At 43.3% G+C, this 11058-nt stretch overlaps 1 long non-coding RNA gene across 1 annotated transcript; it reads left to right on the forward strand.

Moving 5' to 3' along the window:
• The first annotated feature begins 510 nt into the window (after positions 1-510).
• Positions 511-2356, forward strand: LOC115273040. Its single transcript, XR_003900629.1, has 2 exons — positions 511-625; positions 2074-2356. It is a non-coding gene; the product is annotated as an uncharacterized LOC115273040 (long non-coding RNA).
• The last annotated feature ends 8702 nt before the right edge of the window (positions 2357-11058 follow it).

Consider the following 11058-nt stretch of genomic DNA (forward strand, 5'->3'; position numbering starts at 1 on the left):
TCATTTCTTCCATCCCAAGTTGAGTTCTTTTGTAATAAACCTGTAAGCTAGTAAATAGTTTTCTGAGCTCTGAGCCAGGCTAGCTAATTACCATGCTCAAGGAGGAAGTGGTATGAACTTCCAGTTTATAGTCAATCAATGAAAAGTACAGGTGACAACCTGGGACTTGTGATTGCCATCTAAAGTGGGGCAGTCTTGTGGGGTGGTGCCCTTCACCATGAGGTCTCCAGGTGGATAGCATCAGAATTGAATTAAATTGTAAGACACCTGGCTGGTGTCTGCAGCTAACTAGAGATTGCTTGGTGTGGGAAAACCCCACACACTCGAATTACAGAAGTATTCTGTGAGTAGACAGAACAGAGAAGAGCTCTTTTCCCCTGAGGCCCTTCCTGAGTGATTGATTTACTGGTGCATTTATTTATTTACTTATTTATTAATTATTGATTTACTGATGTTTTGCTTGGATGTTCCTGAAGGCTAGACTTTAACTCAGAGAAATGAGCAGAGTTGGGGAATTGGCATCCTGGGCAGGCATGAGGGTAGGGATATTTGTAGCACAAGAGGATATTTGGGCATTTGTAGCTTCTCATGGGACACTCAGAGAGAAGCTGCTGCCTCGCCTAAGGTAGGACCCCCATTCTTTAGGATGAGTTTTCACCAAAGGCAGAATGCTGGTCTCAGCCCTTCTGGGAGATGAGATCTGGTATTTAACAGGATTACAGTTTGGTTCTCCCTGCCAGGAGATAAAGATAAATCTGCCTGTATTTTCACACTCTCTCTGTATGTAGATAACTTGATTTTTTTTTTCAAATGAATTATGACTTTATGAACGTGCTTCAAATGCCAGTAGAAGCATAGTAGGTATGATTTTGTCTGCCTTTAAAATTTGACCTAATTGTCATTGGGCTCTGTGCTGGGCAGAGACAGCTTGGGATTCTCTGCCCCTCTCCTGCTCCCACTCTCAAAATAAAATTTAAAATTTTGGCCTAATTGCTTATTTGTGCTGAGTTTGGATTTCAAGGGAAATAAGCACTTGGCACATTTATCTACATATGATTTTAGTCTCTATGTATTACAGCAAAAGGTTTTTTTCTTTTCCTTTTTGCAAACAAGTTGAAATTGTACTAGGGAAACTCTTCAATGATTTGTCTGTTTTCCAACCATTACATTTCCCCAATTCTATACTAAGAATAGATCTGAATTTTCTTTTTAAGGTCTGGCTCTAAATGAAAATCTCCTGAAAGGCTTGTAATTGAAAAAAAACCCACAGTGTCCTGTCCTTAAGTTCTGCTGCCCAGAAACTTCTGAACATTTAGCTCTTTTCATCATTTGTTCTGGTTGTTTCCTGCATTTTTCCAAGTAGTATGCTTAGGCCATAATTTTATGATTTATCAGTTCTAAACACTATCAGCTTCCTGTGTTGCTAGATGAGGAGTTTTATAAATCCTCCAATCACTTCTCAAGGTGGTTATATTAATGTTTTATCTTAAATTACTAGTCACCATTTACATTATTATGACTTCTTAAATATCATCCACAGCGAAGTCCTTAGTGTACTGTGAAAGCATTTCTTTCTGAGGTAGCTTCAGTAAAGTGGTTACAATTGTCTCTTTGAGTGGAATGTCAGGACCCTACCTGATAACAACACCTCCAGAGAAAAAAACCTCAACCCTGAAGGGCACTCAGAGGGCTCGCCACCATACCAAGGCCAGACCTCACTGTTACTGCTATGCTCAGCAGTGTGTGTGGCAGAGCTCAGAGGTACCTCAGCAGACTCCCAGAGGAAACATTTTCGGGGGGGGGGGAGGTCTCAGCTCCAGGGTGGGCCACAGGAGCAGGAGGCGTGCCTGTGGGTGAGCATGGCATTTGGGGTCGCAAAGATCAGAGGTTACATCTTTGTGGTAGACAGAATAATGACCCCTTGAGATGATTAGTTTTATGTGTCAGCTTGACTGCAGTAAGTGATGCCCAAAGAGCTGGTAAAACATTACTTCTGGTTGTTTCTGTGAGGGTTTTTTCCAGAAGAGATTAACATTTGAATCTGAACTAAGAAGGTCACCCCCACCCCTGTAGGTGGGCAGCACTGTGACATCACCCAATCCACTGAGGGCCGAACAGAGTAAAAAGGAAGAAGAGCTCATTTTCTCTCTTCGCGTGAACTGGAATATTCATGTCCTCCTGTCCTCAGACAGCGCTCTTGGTTCCTGGGCCCTCAGCCCTGGCCTGAATACACTCACCAGACTTCCCAGTTCTCCAGCTGGCCGACAGCAGTCCACGGGACTTTCCAGTCTCCATAATTGTGTGCGACAGTCCCTATAACAAAGAAACAAATAAATAAACAAATAAATAAATCCCAGTGAGTCTTTTTCTTCGTAGAATCCTAACTAACATACCACCCAAAGATGTCCACACCCTAATCTGTAGAACCTGCGAAGGTTACCTTACCAAAGGGGAATAATGTTAATTCTATTCCTTCGGAAGCCTTTGGTCTACCAAGGGGTGGTATTTTACTCAAATCCTTCCAGCTTGAGGAGCCCATCACAAATGAGATGAGAAAGATGAGAGAGATAAATATACCTGGGAAGTTTAGCGGGTTGTGAAAAATGGTCCAGATCTGGGGACACGAGTGTCTTCTTCCATACTTGGGTAGATTTAAATGAAGCACTTGGTAGAGATAAAGGATCTGTTTGGAAACCTCTAGGTGAAGTCAATCATGATATTCACCCAGCTACTTCTAGGAACAGTAAACCTCACCACTGTTTCCTATCTCTTTGACAGCACTCGGGCCAAGTGGTTCAACCTGGCAACTTCCTAAGCTTTGCTCTTATAAATTTTCCACTTTGGAACGTATAGGAGATAGACACTATTTCTGCTATGTTTTTAAAATTATTCAGCTGTTGTTATGCCCAGATCGCAATATCCCCAAAACACAGAAACCACCAGGGAGATGGAGTCATGTATGCAAAAGCAACGGGCATTTATTTGGGCTTAAGCTCGGGCTCCCAGACCTCACCAACACAGTGGATCCGTGCTGAGAGCCCTGATCAAAGGCTGGGTAGGGTTTTTATGGGGTTTGGGGGGGGGTTACAGAAAATTATGTCATACGCACAGTAATCCAATCCTCATTGCATAACAACCTTTGCAGCAATTCTAACCACACACATTGTCCAGAGTGTTCGTTACTTTTGGCGGGACCCAATCATGACCTTTAGTGCTTTTTCGAAAATAACCAATTATAGGGTGGGCTAAGGACCCCCACGTGGGGTGAGTAACTGGTTAATCTAGTATTAAACAACAGGTAACTATCTATGGTTTCCATCTACAGGCCTGCCCTTAGGAATGTTAAGCATTTTAGCTGGCCACTTCTGATTGGGTGTTACTAGGGTGGTCGCTTGTTGAGCAATCTGTGCCCTTTTATTGCCTAATGATTCTGGGAAACTGACACTTAGGCCTTCAAGGACAGAGAGGAAACTTAAAGCCTGTCATGGAGTCAGTTTGGTTCAGACCTGTGTCCTTTCACTGTGAAGGCAGGAAACTTACAGACCATGACATTGTCTTTTTTTTATCACTGCCCTTTAAGTGAAATAAAGTTTTGTTAGATGTAAGTTAAGAAGAAGGAACTAAAAATCTCTAAGTGTTAATACATCTTTCATGACGAAATGTGTCTATTTTGGTAAGGTGAATTTCTAACTTTAAATATGAAATTACCTGTCTTTGGAACTGGTTTTGTGCTGGGGTCCTAATGGAAATGAAAAATCAGAATGGAACAGTTTTTGAGCTTGTTAGTTAAAAATAGTATCTCCCATTATAACAAGTAAGTGCACCATCAGATTTCTGAAATGTTCTGGATGAAAATCAGCAGAAATCAACAAAATGGGAGTGGTAATGGAGGTGTACTTTCTTGAAATTTCTAGACGGTGCATTTTCCTTTTCATCAAAATGGATTCCCATGGAGGGCACAAGAGGGGGCTACTATACAAATATATTTAACATAATAATATATTTAAACCACGAACGCATGGAGGCTTTCAGAATGCCTGTCTGTCTATTCCTCCCAGGCAAGGTCTAGAGAAGAAATAAAGTATGCACATTGGGCCCAGATCCTCACCTTTACCAAGATTGTGCAGTATAAAATCCTGATTAAGGATTTTATCACTAGGCTCTTTTAGGACAACAGTCGAATACTTTTCCAAACTATTAAGCTAATTTCTCAATTTTCTCTATTTTGTTTTTACATCAGTTGCTTATCCTGCCACCCACTTTGGTTTGGCCATTGCGTAAATATTTAATTCAAAAAAATTACCTTCAAGGGGCACCTGGGTGGCTCAGTCAGTTGAGCATCCGACTTCAGCTCAGGTCATGATCTCACAGTTCGTGAGTTCAAGCCCCACATCGGGCTTTGTGCTGACAGCTCAGAGCCTGGAGCCTGCTTCTGATTCTGTGTCTCCCTCTCTCTGCCCCTCTCAGCTCAGGCTCTGTCTCTCTCTGTTTCTCAAAAATAAATAAATGTTAAAAGTTTTTAAAAGAAAAAAATTACCTTCAAGCAGAGGCAGCTATCACCTAAAACTCCAAGTAATGATGACTGTTACATTTTGTTTTTAAATTTCTACTTATTCATTTTTTAAGTTCCAGTATAATTAACATACAGTGTTGTATTAATTTCAGGTGTATGATATAGTGATTAAATAATCCCCTATATTACTCTGCTCTTAATCCCCTTTACCTCTTTTACTCATCCTCCCACCTACCTCCTCTGGCAACCACCTGTTCTCCACATTTAAGAGTCTGTTTTTTGATTTGTCTCTTTTTTTCTTTGTTCATATGTCCTGTTTCTTAAATTCCACATGTGAGTGGAATCATATGGTATTTGTCTTTCTCTGACTTATTTCACTTATCATTCTACCCTCTAGATCCATCCATATTGTTGCAAATGGCAAGATTTCATTCTTATGGCCAAGTAATATTACACTATATATATACATGTAATATATATATATTACATCTTCTTTATCCATTCATCTATTGGTAGACACTAGGTTGCTTCCATATCTTGGCTATTGTAAATAATGCTGCAATAAACATAGGGGTGTATATATGACATTTTAAGTGGATGAGAAGTGCCATGTTGGGGAAAGGTATAGTTTGCAAAGGAGAGACTTCATCAGATAGAGATAGGGACATATTCTTAGGAGCATCCTATGGTTGTTTCTTGGCAATGGCTTTTAGCTTTAATTGAAAAAATTTTGCAAAATTATTCTATTTTGGTCAATACTAGAACAAATCTACCTGGGCAGAATGGAAATAAATTTGAGTCTTTTTCTTCTTTTTAAATTTTTTAAAATGTTTATTTATCTTATTTTTGAGAGACAGAGACACAGAGCACGAGCAGGGGAGGAGCAGAGAGAGAGAGGGAGACACAGAATCCGAAGCAGGCTCTAGGCTCTGCGCTGTCAGCAGAGAGCTCGACATGGGGCTCGAACTCACAAGTCATGAGATCATGACCCAAGCCGAAGTTGGATGCTTAACCGACTGAGCCACCCAGAAGCCCCTTGAGCTATTTTCTAAAAGCCACAAAGTGAATGGTTTGTGGTGCCTCCCATTATTGGGCCAAATATCTTCCATGAGATTTTCTGTTTACATAGGTGAAGATACCACCATGAAAGCCCCATTAACTCTTGCAGCACACCAAGGTATTCAGAGTTTTAAAAGTTTTCTTGTAAATTATAGCCTCACTATAATGGAGTATGTACTGTTCAGGAAGCCAGCATTTTGTATATTAAGTGTAGATTTTAATGTTTGTTTCAAATGTCTCCTCTAGCTGACGATCACATTTTCCTTACCAAGTAACAACGACTTTGTGTAAATATCTTTCATTTTAAAAAAGAAGATCATTAGAAAAAGTGACCGAACTTCAACTCACTGAGCTGATTGGACTTCAGATAGTTGACAAATAGTGGTAAAGGGGCTTGGGGCTGATTAATCCAGTCCACTCATCCCAGTATCCCAGAGCCTAGAGTCCAGGAAGGTCTAGGACACAACCTATTAATAGCTGCCACCCATTATTTGAGCATTTTTCTGCAGGAGATGTAGTGAAATGAGGACCCGTGGCGCTGTCAGCTCTGTGAGGCAAGTATGATGTCCATCAGGACTCGGTGGCATTGAGAAGGTGCTCAGCAAATATTTGATAACTGATTCTGTTCTGGCCATTTTACTATTTGCTGGTAGATCTGGGGCAAATTCTAATTATGAAGCATGGTGACTTCTGAAGGGTTTCCATGAAATTTGTTTTGTGCATCTTCCATGTTGAGTGTTTCCAAAGCACAAGTCTTGGGCATTTTAGCAACTACCCTATTAAGAGTTCTTGACTAGTGGGACAATGGTCCGCTGTCCTTCCTTTCTGAATTTGTAGGTTAAAAACCTGTACGAGGCCAGCACCTTCATATGATGGGATTGCTGTGGTAGAAAAACACTGAAGAAGAAGAAATCCTCACCATTAATAACTGGAACTATGCTCTTGGCACAGTTCTTGTGTCAAGGCCCCTCTAAGGTACCTGGCACTCAGGCTGGGCAGGAGCAGCACTAATTCAGGAAGAAAGGCTGGCCCATCCTATGTTTCTTGTCTACAACACCTCAGGCAACTTCTGCCAGATCCTAGGATCTAGAAGAGTCTCTTCAACGACTTGGAAGGTGGACAGTGGCCATCTTTGTCTTCCACTTGGGCTACTGTGAGTGTAGATAGAAAACCCTCACTTCCGTGTCTCAAATGTCATAAAGCCATTCACAAAGAGCCAGTCTAGAGCCAGTGTGTCCTTACTAAAGAGACATTGCTGAGTCCCCCGCCTGGGCCAGGCACTGCACTGGGGGCAGGGGAAACAGTCCATGAACACTTACGGTGCATGCAATCTCTGGTGGTTAAAATGGCACCAGATCACATGGTCCTTAAAAATAAAGAGGTGATTTAAATGGGAGCAAAGGAGGGATGTTTCCAAGTCCTTCTTCACTGTTGGGTGGCAGCCACCAACACTCTCAGCTCTCCAGGTGTCAGCTGCTCCCCAGTGCCAGGGAGTCAAGCGCAGGGATGCCAAGTAAGTGCTCCCCACGAGATGCATGTGGCAATTAAGCCATCAGCTGCTACAGAAGCCTGCACTCCGGTTGTGTTTCTCTCCAAGAGAAAATGAATCAAATTACAGGGAAGGTTCCTATCCCCCCCCCCCAAATACCCCCCACACTGTTATCCGTGCCCTGGAAATGAGGCAGATTTCTCTAAAGAGATAATTGCCAATTTTAACAGAGTAAACTTGAAAATCCATGTATGGATTTTGCCTAACGGATCGGGTGTGGGGGGTCACAGAACAGACCCCAACACACAGAGCAGGGAGTATGGGATGTGCCAGGAGAATCAATTTCACAGCCAGATCCTTGGAGATATTTACTTCATAATGATCCATTCTGAAAACGTAGGCATTTCCTTTCTCTTTCACCTTCCAATACCACCCGATCCCTCAGGAAGCTGAGTCAGTCCTGGGGGACTCCTTTCTGGGGCAGAACACATTGTGGTGTGTGCTTCCCTGGGCTTGAGCAGCTGCCAAAGGCTGTGGCCAGGAGAGATGTGGAAGGAGCTTGGGCCACGGGCTGGAGTATCTGGACACAAGGGAGCAATGTCCCTCTTGGTGTGGAATGTAGCTGAGGGTCGACAAGAAGGGCAACAGGCATGAGTTATGAGGAAGGGATTGGCCATCTCGGCACCATTATTTTCTGGCTCAGAAATCCAAGGGATATGGGGTGCCTGGGTGGCTCAGTCAGTGAAGCATCTGACTCTTGGTTTTAGCTCAGGTCATGATCTCACAGTTAGGAGTTCGAGCCCTGCATCAGACTCTGCACTGATCCTGCTTGGGATTCTCTCTTTTCCTCTCTCTCTGCCCCTCCTCTGCTCATTCTCTCTCTTTCTCTCTCTGTCTCTCTGTCTCTGTCTCTGTCTCTGTCTCTCTCTCTCTCTCTCTCTCACACACACACACACACACACACACACACACACAAATAAACTTAAAAAAATTAAAAACAACAACAAAAGAAATCCAAAGAATATAAGAATTTAGACACTGAACAAGGCTTTCCGGGTAGTTATAGAGATATAAGTGTCCCAGCAGAGGGCAGAATTTTTTTTCCCTACAACTTGTTACCTTAACTTATAATTTTAAACATTTAGACAAATGGTTTGAGGGCCTAATTCTTTGTCCAAGCCCCACAAATGTCTGAAGTGGACCTGCGGTCTAGGGACATGGAGGGGGCAGGGGCCATCAGCGCCCACTTGGCTGTCCCTTCAGGTGTCTGGATGAGAAACCCCACAACGGGCTTTTCCCGAAGCAGCGGGCATTCCAGGTCTGGCTTGTTAACTCTGGGGTCCCATTTTAGCTAGCTGCCAACTTGTGAAAAACCTTCCCGTGCTTTATCCAGCCCAAGTCACGTTTGCTCATTTATATTTTGAAAGCATGTTTTTCCAGTCCTGGAACGGCCATCTGAACCCCACTATGAACCTCATTCATTTATTTCAAATTTCCTGTGCATTCAGAATGACACAAAATCACCAGCATGGACTGCATTTTTATTAATGATGGGAGAAAAGGCAATATGAAGCAAGGATGTATCAGTCACAAGAAGTCTATAGTCAAAGAACAAAGAATAAAAACAATCAGAGCGAGATTTCTGGGGGAGGAGGAAAGGGGGAAGAGAGTCTGGAGAAGAGATTTCTGGGGGAGGGGGGAAGGGGGAAGAGAGTCTGGAGAAGGGCCTATTGTGGGAGAAGCCTGAGAATTTTTGTAGAGCCCCTTCAGAAAGCCTTGTTCTATTTTGACTCACAGAGGCTTAAAATATTGGAGCGCCTGGGTAGTTCAGTGGGTTAAGTGTCTGATTTCGGCTCAGGTCATGATCTCACAGTTCGTGGGTTTGGGCCCCACATCGGGTTTTGTACTGACAGCTCAGAGCCTGGAGCCAGCTTCGAATTCTGTGTCTTCCTCTTTCTCTGCCCCTCTCCTACTTGTGATCTCTCTCTCTCTCTCTCTGTCTCTCTCAAAAATAAATCAATAAGCTTAAAAAAAGAAGGTTTAAAATATTGAACTAATTAGTATGACCAAATATACAACTACCAAGAGTTAAAGTGCTGATGACCCAGGATTAGATGTGTCTGTATAGGGATCTAAAGGCAATATTGTCTTTGCACAAAGTTAAGGCAAGACAGAGGCAACGGCTCTGTGGCCATCGGATCTGTGAACTTTTGCTCCTGAGAGTGAGGGCCTGAGACCAGAAGCATCAGCGTTGTTGCCCGAGAGCTTGTTAGAAATGCAGAGTCCCAGGTCCCCTCCGAGGAGCCAGATCAGAATCTTCTCTCTAGCAAGTGGTTCCCATGCCATTAAGATACGGGCCAGGCTGCATCCATCCTTTGAGATGCTGGTTTTTCAGCTCTGACTGCTTTAGGAAGCAGTTTATAGAAATGAGAAATCCACTTTCCCTCACTATTTTTGTTTCTCTAGCGCCACCACCTCTAACCATGAGATTCCGGGCGCCCCGGCCGCCAGGCAGAGGCTTTTGAGGGTGCAGGGCAAGGGGATGCTCTCGAGGCTTTGAGTGTATGGGGTGAACCCCTGACTCTCCACCACAGGAAGTGTCACCCCCATCTCTTCATTCCTTCTTATCATAAGGTCCCCCCTGTAATGACCAAATCTCACACTGCCATCACCTGACAACTTCTCAAGGAGCAAAAAACAGGACTGGAACAGCAACACTGTTTTTCAGATGCCTTTGAGCCATGAGAAGTGTTAAGAAAGATACCCCTGATTTTGAGCCAACTCAAAAGCCCTTGGAACAGAGAATGATGCCTGTTTTTGCTCCAGGGAAATTTTACTCAAAAGCACTGAAGGCGTCTCTAATTTAAATCTCATTTAACTCATGCTTTAAGAAACCCTAGCCAATCCAGCCCTTGAGGAAAGTCCACCCAATTTAACCTTTAACTAATCATAAAGATTAATTTTCTATTGTTTGCTTTTTCTTAAAACCTAATAAACCCTTGCCCTATATGTGTATGTATTTGAGTGTGTTGTGTGTATTTTGTTTTATTTTCATCATTGATTTTTATATTTTTGTGAAATAAATGGATTTCCAGAAACAGAACTCCAGTTTATAATATCGTGCCTCTAGGAAATAGGACTTTGATTTATAAAGTGTTGATTTGCAGCCATGGTTCAGAAATTTAATTAACTCATAAATCAGGTGAATTGTGCTTCCTCTCCTAGCCCAAAGCCAGAGTCCCTGCTGGCGTGGGGGTGCTGATCATGACCACGGCACCCCAGAACTCTTTCTGGGAAGCAGGGGGGCCATTTGGGGAAGCAGCAAGGCTGTGGCATGAGAGGGGGAGGGGCAGAGAGAAGGAGACACAGAACCTGAAACAGGCTCCAGGCTCTGAGCTAGCTGTCAGCACAGAGCCTGACGCGGGGCTCGAACCCACGAACGTGAGATCTGACCTAAGCTGAAGTCGGAGGCTTAACCGACTGAGCCACCCAGGCTCCCCTATTTCATTATTTCTAAAATGGAGTTATTGGGGTCAAGGCAGTTACAGGTATTGTTATACCCAAGTTTCCAATATTGTCCTCAAAAACCAGAGACCACCAGGGAGACTGAGTCACACATGCAAAAGCAAAGGGCTTTATTATTACAGGCTTATAAGCTGGGGCTCACAGACTTCACCAATACAGTGGATCTATGCGGAAAGCCCGGAACAAAGGCGGGGTAGGGCCTTTATGGGTTGGGGAAGGGGGAGTTACAGGAAACCCCTGTACACAGGTACAGGGGTCCAATCATTATAGCATAACATCATTGGCAGTAACTTTAACCAATTACCGAGTGGACCCAGGACCCTCATGTAGTAGGGCGCAGCTTCTATCTTTAGGCCTGCCCTTAGAAATGTTAAAGGTGTTAACTGGCCTTTCCTGATTGGGTGTTACAAGGGTGGCCCCTCCTTCCTTGGGCAATGTGTGCCTTTTTATTGTCTAATGATTCTGAGAAACT

This window comes from Suricata suricatta, chromosome 12, assembly GCF_006229205.1.
Source record: "Suricata suricatta isolate VVHF042 chromosome 12, meerkat_22Aug2017_6uvM2_HiC, whole genome shotgun sequence".
In the NCBI taxonomy this organism is placed as follows: domain Eukaryota; kingdom Metazoa; phylum Chordata; class Mammalia; order Carnivora; family Herpestidae; genus Suricata; species Suricata suricatta.